Raw genomic sequence first — 11,146 nt, 5'->3', positions numbered from 1 at the left:
CATAAGTTAAACAAGTTTGCCTTAAGAAGGCTAGCACAAACTGGGATACAGATCGAAAGAGGCGCAGGCCTCCTGCCTGGGATCATCCTAAACTACTCCTGGTCACCGTCAGCGGGTTGCACGTAGTAGTAGGCACCTCCCGAGTAGTAGTAGTAGTCGTCGACGGTGGCGTCTGGCTCCTGGGCTCCAACATCTAGTTGCGACAACCAGATAGATAGGAAAGGGGGAAAAGAGGGAGAAAGCAACCGTGAGTACTCATCCAAAGTACTCGCAAGCAAGGAGCTACACTACATATGCATGGGTATATGTGTAAAGGGCCATATCTGTGGACTGAACTGCAGAATGCCAGAATAAGAGGGGGATAGCTAATCCTGTCGAAGACTACGCTTCTGGCAGCCTCCGTCTTGCAGCATGTAGAAGAGAATAGACTAAGGTCCTCCAAGTAGCATCGCATAGCATAATCCTACCCGGCGATCCTCTCCTCGTCGCCCTGTTAGAGAGCGACCACCGGGTTGTATCTGGCACTTGGAAGGGTGTGTTTTATTAAGTATTCGGTTCTAGTTGTCATAAGGTCAAGGTACCACTCCAAGTCATCCTGTTACCGAAGATCACGGCTATTCGAATAGATTAACTTCCTTGCAGGGGTGCACCACATAACCCAACACGCTCGATCCCATTTGGCCGGACACACTTTCCTGGGTCATGCCCGGCCTCGGAAGATCAACACGTCGCAGCCTACCTAGGCACAACAGAGAGGTCAGCACGCCGGTCTAAATCCTATGGCGCAGGGGTCTGGGCCCATCGCCCATTGCACACCTGCATGTTGCGAGGGCAGCCGGAAGCAGAACTAGCCCCCTTAATACAAGAGCAGGCTTACGTTCCAATCCGGCGCGCGCCGCTTAGTCGCTGACGTCACGAAGGCTTCGGCTGATACCACGACGTCGAGTGCCCATAACTATCCCCGCGTAGATGGTTAGTGCGTATAGGCCAGTGGCCAGACTCAGATCAAATACCAAGATCTCGTTAAGCGTGTTAAGTATCCGCGAACGCCGACCAGGGCCAGGCCCACCTCTCTCCTAGGTGGTCTCAACCTGCCCTGTCGCTCCGCCACAAAGTAACAGTCGGGGGCCGTCGGGAACCCAGGCCCACCTCTACCGGGATGGAGCCACCTGCCCCTTAAGCCCCCATCTCCGAACAGTAACACAGGTAATGTAACAGTGTAAAGTATATAGTATATGCCCGTGATCACCTCCCGAAGTGATCACGGCCTAGTAGTATAGCATGGCAGACGGACAAGAGTGTAGGGCCACTGATGATAAACTAGCATCCTATACTAAGCATTTAGGATTGCAGGTAAAGGTAACAACAGTAGTAGCAAGGATAGGCTATTCATCAGGATAGTATAACGGAAAGCAGTAACATGCTAGACTACTCTAATGCAAGCAGTATAGAGAAGAGTAGGCGATATCTGGTGATCAAGGAGGGGGCTTGCCTGATTGCTGTGTCAAGAGAAAGGGGTCGTCAACACCGTAGTCGTACTGGGTAGCAGCGGCGTCGGTCTCGGTGTCTAGGGAGAGAAGAGGGGGAAGAAACAATAAATATAATGCAAACAAATGCATGACGATGCATGACATGACAAAGCGTGATGCTAGGTGTGCCCTAACGCGGTACGAGGTGGTACCGGTGAAGGGGAAAACATCCAGGAAAGTATCCACGGTGTTTCACGTTTTCGGGCAGAGGAGGCGGAGGGGGAAAGTTGCATGTTTGCTATGCTAGGGATGCGTGGCGGACGAATGGGTTGCGTATCCAGGTTCGTCTCGTCGTTCTGAGCAACTTTCATGTACAAAGTTTTTCCATCCGAGCAACGATTTATTTTATATTAATTTTGAAAGATTTAAATCAATTTTAGGATTTATTTAATTATTTAAATCAACATTATCCAGAACAGTGTTTGCTGACGTCATCATGACATGAGCATGACGTCAGCAGTTGACCTGGTCAACCTGACATGTGGGTCCCGTTCATCATTGATTGCTTAGTCTAATTAGGGTTTAACTAATCTAATTACTATTTAATTAAACTAACTAGTTAATTAGGATTAATTAACTTAATTAATCAATTATTTATTTTAATTATTATTTATTTATTTATTTATTTATTTTTATATTTATTTTATTTTTAATTCGTTCTGGGGTGCGGGGCCCGCTGTCAATGGGCCACAAGCCTTAGCGGGCGCACGGGTGACGGGCGCGCGGGCGTGACCACGAGCACCCGATGGGGCAAGCTCGGGCCCTGGCCTCGGGCGAGATCAGCGGCGCGGCTGCCAGAGCGCGAGGAGGCCCGTACCGGGCGGCATCGGTGACGCAAGCGAGTGGGGCGAGCAGATGGGGAAGGAGGCGACGGCGCGGGTCACGGGCAGCGTGCAGGGGCAGCGGTGCAGCAGCAGCGCTCGGCGATGCAAGACGCGGCGCGAGGCGAGCGAGGGAGTGCGCGAGCAGTAGAAGCCAGCGATGGCGGAGTAGAGGCGGGGCACAGTCGCGGCCGCAGGCGATGTGAAGCGGCACGGTCGCGGCGGCGGGGTCGCAGGCGAGGTGCTAGTGCGAGTGGGGGGCGCAGGACGTGGTGGCCGAACGCGGGCGCGCATGGGCCGACAGTGAGATGCGTGCACGCGGCCGAAGGGCGTGCGGGGCGGTGGTGGCTGCGAGTGGGCGCTGGAGCACGTGCGCGACAGAGAGGAGGGGAAGGAGGGGAGAGGGGAGGAGAAGGGGAGGCCTCACGGGCGATGCAGGGGGAGGCAGTGGGCTCGGGGAGGTGGCCGCAGTGTCGCCGGCGATGGGGGCGGCGGAGGGCGGCGCCGTGCGGGAAGGTGCGGTGTCGGGGCCGAGCGGCGGAGGGCTCGGGGCGGTTCCAGCGGGGAGGAGGTGATGACGATGGTGGTCCGACGAGGAAGCGGCGTCGTCGAGGTAGAAGCGGGGCGACGGGGGTCGCCTGCCCCTGATCCAGATCGGGTCCGAGAGGAGGGGCGTGAAGAGAGAGTGGGGAGAGCGATGGGGTCCTGCGCCCTCTCCTGTGACGGCGCTGGAGGGAGAGGGTGGGATCGTGGGGGGAAGTGGGGTGGGGCTCTAGGGTTTCGGGAGAAGTGGGGGGATATGGGCGCGGCTGGTGGGCCGGCCTGGTGGCCTGCTGGGCCGGTTGGCCTAGTGGTTTTTTAGCTTTGTTTTCTGTTTTCAATTTTCTCTACTCTTTTGCACTTTATTTTAAAAGCAAATGCTTTCAGTTACAGATAAAACTTGGTACATAAATGCTAGGCAGTGTAATGAGCTAGCCCAGAAGGTTATGATTTATTTTGAACAATTTACTCATTTGTTTAAATTGAAAGGTCCTAATATAATTGATGTTGGTTCAATTTTAACTGGGTTAAAGGCATTTTAAATATTCAAATAATTTTGGTTCTTATATATTAATTACTTAGAGAATATTTGCAACCTGCTGAACAATTTTATTTTACATGTTGAAGAATTATTAATTTGACTTGCCATTTGAATTTGACTTTGAACTCGATTTGAAACAAGTGAGGTTTGAAGAAAAAAAATTAATTATGATGACCTGACATCATCGGTCAGAGGATTACTATAGCTTAATTATCCGGGCGTTACATTGGGGTACGTAGGTATATATAGGAGGAAGGAGTACGTCGGTGGAGCAACAGGGGGCCCACGAGGGTGGAGGGCGCGCCCAGGGGGTAGGCGCGCCCCCCTACCTCGTGGCCTCCTGGTTGATGTCTTGACAAGGGGTCCAAGTCATCTGGATCACGTTCGTTCCGAAAATCATGTTCCCAAAGGTTTCATTCCGTTTGGACTCTGCTTGATATTCTTTTTCTGCGAAACTCTGAAATAGGCAAAAAAAACAACAATTCTGGGCTAGGCCTCCGGTTAGTAGGTTAGTCCCAAAAATAATATAAAAGTGTATAATAAAGCCCAATAATGTCCAAAACAGAATATAGTATAGCATGGAACAACCAAAAATTATAGATACGTTGGAGACGTATCAAGCATCCCCAAGCTTAATTCCTGCTCGTCCTCGAGTAGGTAGATGATAAAAACAGAACTTTTGATGTGGAATGCTACTTGGCATAATTTTAATGTAATTCTTCTTAATTGTGGTATGAATATTCAGATCCGAAAGATTCAAGATAAAAGTTCAATATTGACATAAATATAATAATACTTCAAGCATACTAACTAAGCAATTATGTCCTCTCAAAATAACATGGCCAAAGAAAGTTCATCCCTACAAAATCATATAGTTTAGTCATGCTCCATTTTCATCACACAATAATGCTCTCATCATGCACAACCCCGATGACAAGCCAAGCAATTGTTTCATACTTTAGTAATCTCAAACTTTTTCAACCTTCACGCAATACATGAGCGTGAGCCATGGATATAGCACTATGGGTGGAATAGAATATAATGATGGGGGTTATGTGGAGAAGACAAAAAGGGAGAAAGTCTCACATCAACGAGGCTAATCAATGAGCTATGGAGATGCCCATCAATTGATGTTAATGCAAGGAGTAGGGATTGCCATGCAACAGATGCACTAGAGCTATAAATATGTGAAAGCTCAACAAAAGAAACTAAGTGGGTGTGCATCCAACTTGCTTGCTCATGAAGACCTAGGGCATTTGAGGAAGCTCGTTGTTGGAATATACAAGCCAAGTTCTATAATGAAAGGTTCCCACTAGTATATGAAAGTGACAAAACAAAAGACTCTCTATTATGAAGATTATGGTGCTACTTTGAAGCACAAGTGTGGTAAAAAGGATAGTAACATTGTCCCTTCTCTCTTTTTCTCTCAATTTTTTTTTGGGGGGCCTTCTCCCTTTTTTTATGGCCTTTCTCCTTTTTTATTTTTTTCCTCACTTGGGATAATGCTCTAGAAAATGATGATCATCACACTTCTATTTATTTACAACTCAATGATTACAACTCGATACTAGAACAAAGTATGACTCTATATGAATGCATCCGGCGGTGTGTCGGGGTATGCAATGAACCAAGAGTGACATGTATGAAAGGATTATGAATGGTGGCTTTGCCACAAATACTATGTCAACTACATGATCATGCAAAGCAATATGACAATGATGAACGTGTCATGATAAACGGAACAGTGGAAAGTTGCATGGCAATATATCTTGGAATGGTTATGGGAATGCCATAATAGGTAGGTATGGTGTCTGTTTTGAGGAAGATATAAGGAGGTTTATGTGTGAAAGAGCGTATCATATCACGGGGTTTGGATGCACCGGCGAAGTTCGCACCAACTCTCAATGTGAGAAAGGGCAATGCACGGTACCGAAGAGGCTAGCAATGATGGAAAGGTGAGAGTGCGTACAATCCATGGACTCAACATTAGTCATAAAGAACTCACATACTTATTGCAAAAATCTACAAGTCATCAAAAACCAAGCACTACGCGCATGCTCCTAGGGGGTAGATTGGTAGGAAAAGACCATCGCTCGTCCCCGACCGCCACTCATAAGGAGGACACTCAAAGAACACCTCATGTTTCAAATTTGTTACATAACGTTTACCATACGTCCATGCTACGGGACTTGCAAACTTCAACACAATTATTTTTCAAATTCACAACTACTCAACAAGCACAACTTTGATATCACTACCTCCATGTCTCAAAACAATCATCAAGCATCAAACTTCTCTTAGTATTCAACACACTCATAAGAATTTTTTTACTAGTCTTGAATACCTAGCATATTAGGATTATTTAAGTAAATTACCATGCTATTTAAGACTCTCAAAATAATCTAAGTGAAGCATGAGATAATAATAGTTTCTATAAAACAAAACCACCACCATGCTCTAAAAGATATAAGTGAAGTACTAGAGCAAAAACTATATAACTCAAAAGATATAAGTGAAGCACATAGAGTATTCTAATAATTTCCGAATCATGTGTGTCTCTCTCCAAAGGTGTGTACCGAAAGGATGATTATGGTAAACCAAAAATCAAAGACTCAAATCATACAAGACGCTCCAAGCAAAACACATATCATGTGGCGAATAAAAATATAGCTCCAAGTAAAGTTACCGATGGAAGTAGACGAAAGAGGGGATGCCTTCCGGGGCATCCCCAAGCTTTGGCTTTTAGGTGTCCTTAGATTATCTTGGGGTGCCATGGGAATCCCCAAGATTAGGTTCTTGCCACTCCTTGTTCCATAATCCATCAAATCTTTCACCCAAAACTTGAAAACTTCACAACACAAAACTTAAAGTAGAAAATCTCGTGAGCTCCGTTAGCGAAAGAAAACAAAACACCACTTCAAGGTACTGTAATGAACTCATTATTTATTTATATTGGTGTTAAACATACTTTATTCCAACTTCTCTATGGTTTATAAACTATTTTACTAGCCATAGATTCATTAAAATAAGCAAACAACACACGAAAAACAGAATCTGTCAAAAACAGAACAGTCTGTAGTAATCTGTAGCTAACGCAAGATCTGGAACCCCAAAAATTCTAAAATAAATTTATGGACGTGAGGAATTTATCTATTAATCATATGCAAAAATAATTAACTAAATATCACTTCTCAAATAAAAATGGCAGCAATTCTCGTGAGCGCTAAAGTTTCTGTTTTTTACAGCAAGATTAAAAAGACTTTCCCCAAGTCTTCCCAACGGTTCTACTTGGCACAAACACTAATTAAACACAAAAAACACAACCAAAACAGAGGCTAGATAAATTATTTATTACTAAACAGGAGCAAAAATCAAGGAATAAAAATAAAATTGGGTTGCCTCCCAACAAGCCCTACCGTTTAACGCCCCTAGCTAGGCATAAAAAGCAAGGATAGATCTAGGTATTGCCATCTTTGGTTTTCAAATTTTTTAGAGGAATCAAGCTCGAATCTGGGAGGTTCTTTACGTTTCCCTTCATATTCAGAAAATTTTAGATCTAAAGAATCCAACCGCTTGTTGCAAAGGGTAATCAACATATTCATGCGGTGAATATTTCCGCTAACACTCTTAAGAGGTTCAAGAGACTTTTGTAAAAGGGACAATTGCATTTTTACCCCTAGTTGGTTCCTACCCACGGGTTTTGCCCTTACTTTTCGAGCTTGCTCAGTTTTTCCCTTACTTTTTCCGTCGTGGTCCCTCGAATGCCCTTTGACCGTTTGACCAAAACTTTCAAAAGTCATAACTAATTCATAAGAACTCATAAAATGCAAATAAGATATCAAAATGTTCAGATAAACATTACCTTTATGTGCATATCATTTGCATTCAGGAAAAAAGCACCCTTTAAACAACCTGAGGTAATTAATGTTATTAACATTATTAAAAATAAAAAGGTATAAACCATATTTTTTCATGAATAAAAATTACATGCAAATGTAGGTGATGTTTTCTGAACATCCAGATATCTTATTTGCATTTTTCTAAGTTCGTATCATCTTGTTACGAATGTTCTAATGACTTTGACCATTATTTAGAAACTTTATAACAAATTGATACGAACTCTGAAAAATGCAAATAAGATATCAGGATGTTCAGAAAGCATCACCTACATTTGCATGTAATTTTTATTCATGAAAATAATATTGTTTCTACCTTCTTATTTTTAATAATGTTAATAACATTAATTACCTCAGATAGTTTAAAGGGTGCTTTAGTCCTGAATGCAAATGATATGCAAATAAAGGTAATGTTTATCTGAACATTTTGATATCTTATTTGCATTTTTCTGAGTTCATATGAATTAGTTATGAATTTTCCAAGTTTTGGTCAAACGGTTAAAGGTCATTCGAGGGACCTCGACGGAAAAAGTAAGGGCAAAACTGAGCAAGCTTGAAAAGTAAGGGCAAAACCCGTGGGTAGGAAACAACTAGGGGCAAAAAGGTAATTGTCCCTTTGTAAAATCTTAGTTACTTCACAAAAAATTTCAAAAACTTGTGTCTCTTCCTGGGTATGTTCTGGCCCCTTCTGTTGAGGTAGTGTTCCCACTACCCCCTCTATGATTTCATGCACAACACTGGGATCAATTTCAATAAAATTTCCTTTGGCAACACAATCCAAGAGTTGTCTATGGGACATATTTAGTCCAACGTAAAAACTGCGAAGCAACATTCTAAAATTCACCTCTAAGGTGCAATTACAATAAGATTCCATCATCCTATACCAAGCATCTTTTAAATTTTCTCCTTGTCTTTGTTTAAAGTGAAGAACTTCAAACTCAGGGGACAAAGGAACAGATAGGGGACTAGCCATAATGACAAGCAAACGATCCGACACACAAGCAAACAAGAAACGGGCAAAAAGAGGCGAATAGAGAAAGAGAGGGAGGATGGAGAGAGAGGGCGAACAAAATGGCAAGGGTGAAGTGGGGGAGAGGAAAACGAGAGGCAAATGGCAAATAATGTAATGCGGGAGATAAGGTTTTGTGATGGGTACTTGGTGTGTTGACTTTTGCGTAGACCTCCCCGGCAACGGCGCCAGAAATCCTTCTTGCTACCTCTTGAGCACTTGCGTTGGTTTTCCCTTGAAGAGGAAAGGGTGATGCAGCAAAGTAGCGTAAGTATTTCCCTCAGTTTTTGAGAACCAAGGTATCAATCCAGTAGGAGGCCACGCACAAGTCCCTAGCACCTACACAAACAAATAAATCCTCGCAACCAACGCGATAAGGGGTTGTCAATCCCTACACGGTCACTTACGAGAGTGAGATCTGATAGATATGATAAGATAATATTTTTGGTATTTTTATGATAAAGAGAAATAAAAGATGCAAAGTAAAATAAATGGCAAAGGAAATAACTAAGGTGTTGGAAGATTAATATAATGGAAAATAGACCCCGGGGCCATAGGTTTCACTCGTGGCTTCTCTCAAGAGAATAAGTATTTCACGGTGGGTAAACAAATTACTGTTGAGCAATTTACAGAATTGAGCATAGTTATGAGAATATCTAGGTATGATCATGTATATAGGCATCACGTCTGAGACAAGTAGACCGACTCATGCTTGCATCTACTACTATTACTCCACACATCGACCGCTATCCAGCATGCATCTTGAGTATTAAGTTCAAGAGAACAGAGTAACGCTTTAAGCAAGATGACATGATGTAGAGGGATAAACTCATGCAATATGATGTAAACCCCATCTTGTTATCCTAGATGGCAACAATACAATACGTGCCCCTACTGTCACTGGGAAAGGACACCGCAAGATTGAACCCAAATCTAAGAACTTATCCCATTGCAAGAAAGATCAATCTAGTAGGACAAACCAAACTAATAATTCTAAGAGACTTGCAAAGATAACCAATCATACATAAAAGAATTCAGAGAAGATTCAAATATTGTTCATAAACCCACAATTCATCGGTCTCAACAAACACACCGCAAAAGAAGATTACATCGAATAGATCTCCACAAGAGAGGGGGAGAACTTTGTATTGAGATCCAAAAAGAGAGAAGAAGCCATCTAGCTAATAACTATGGACTCGTAGGTCTGAGGTAAACTACTCACACTTCAACGGAGGGGCTATGGTGTTGATGTAGAAGCCCTCCGTGATCCATGCCCCCTCCGGCGGAGCTCCGGAAAAGGCCCCAAGATGGAATCTCGTGGATACAAAAAGTTGCGGCGGTGGAATTAGGGTTTTGGCTCCGTATCTGGTAGTTTGGAGGTACGTAGGTACATATAAGAGGAAGGAGTACGTCGGTGGAGCAACAGGGGGGCCGCGAGGGTAGAGGGTGCGCCCAGGGAGGGTAGGCGCGCCCCCTACCTCGTGGCCTCCTGGTTGATGTCTTGACGTAGGGTCCAAGTCATGGATCACGTTCGTTCCGAAAATCACGTTCCTGAAGGTTTCATTTCGTTTGGACTCCGTTTGATATTCTTTTTCTGCGAAACTCTAAAATAGGCAAAAAATCAACAATTCTTGGCTGGGCCTCCGGTTAATAGGTTAGTCCCAAAAATAATATAAAAGTGTATAATAAAGCCCAATAATGTCCAAAATAGAATATAATATAGCATGGAACAATAAAAAATTATAGATACGTTGGAGACGTATCAGTAGGTGAAGTGCGAAAAAACGATCCTTCTCAGAAGTTGGGACTCCGGTTTTACTTACATGCGATGCAGGGAGCAGTCCAGGATAATCGGCTATGATGGCCACCAAGGCACCTTCACGGTTTAACTGATAGAACGTCCTGTCGATGAGCTCCACAAATGTGTCCGGATCTTCTTCGAGTCCAGGGTCGAGGGCCCGGTCAGGGTCCTGTGGTTGTGGAGACGGGTTGTGGACCTCCCTCACAGCTTTTTGAAGTTCCTGCTATGAAATAGCAAGGTAAATAGTTATGATGAAGAATGCGGGAAGGTCTGGTGAGGGAGTCCTGGATTAGGGGGTCTCCGGACAGCCGAACTATATCCTTTGGCCGGACTGTTGGACTATGAAGATACGAGATTGAAGACTTCGTCCCGTGTCCAGATGGGACTCTTCTTGGCGTGGAAGGCAAGCTAGGCAATACGGATATGTATATCTCCTCCTTTGTAACCGACCTTGTGTAACCCTAGCCCCCTCCGGTGTCTATATAAACCGGAGGGTTTTAGTCCGTAGGACAAGATACAATCATACCATAGGCTAGCTTCTAGGGTTTAGCCTCTTTGATCTCGTGGTAGATCAACTCTTCTAATACTCATATCATCAAGAACAATCGAGCAGGACGTAGGGTATTACCTCCATCAAGAGGGCCCGAACCTGGGTAAACATCGTGTCCCCTGCCTCATGTTACCATCCGCCTTAGACGCACAGTTCGGGACCCCCTACCCGAGATCTGCTGGTTTTGACACCGACATTTGTGCTTTCATTGAGAGTTCCACTGTGTCGTCACCATAAGGCTTGATGGCTCCTTCGATCATCGCTAGCGATGCGGTCCAGGGCGAGGTTTTCCTCCCCGGACAGATCTTCGTATTCGGCGGCTTCGCACTGCGGGCCAATTCGCTTGGCCATCTGGAGCAGATCGAGAGCTACGCCCCTGGCCATCAGGTCAGATTTGGAAACTTGAACTACTCGGCCGACATCCGCGGAGACTTGATCTTCGACGGATTCGAGCCCATG

At 44.3% G+C, this 11,146-nt stretch overlaps 1 pseudogene; it reads left to right on the top strand.

Moving 5' to 3' along the window:
• Positions 1-2,832: 2,832 nt before the first annotated feature.
• The window catches only part of LOC123049904 (uncharacterized oxidoreductase At4g09670-like), a 31,169-nt pseudogene continuing 22,855 nt past the window's right edge, over positions 2,833-11,146 (top strand).

The sequence above is a fragment of the Triticum aestivum genome, chromosome 1A, assembly GCF_018294505.1.
Source record: "Triticum aestivum cultivar Chinese Spring chromosome 1A, IWGSC CS RefSeq v2.1, whole genome shotgun sequence".
NCBI classification, from domain to species: Eukaryota; Viridiplantae; Streptophyta; class Magnoliopsida; order Poales; family Poaceae; genus Triticum; species Triticum aestivum.
The sequence above is the reverse complement of the archived record's forward strand: the minus strand, read 5'-3'. Positions and strand labels throughout refer to the sequence as shown.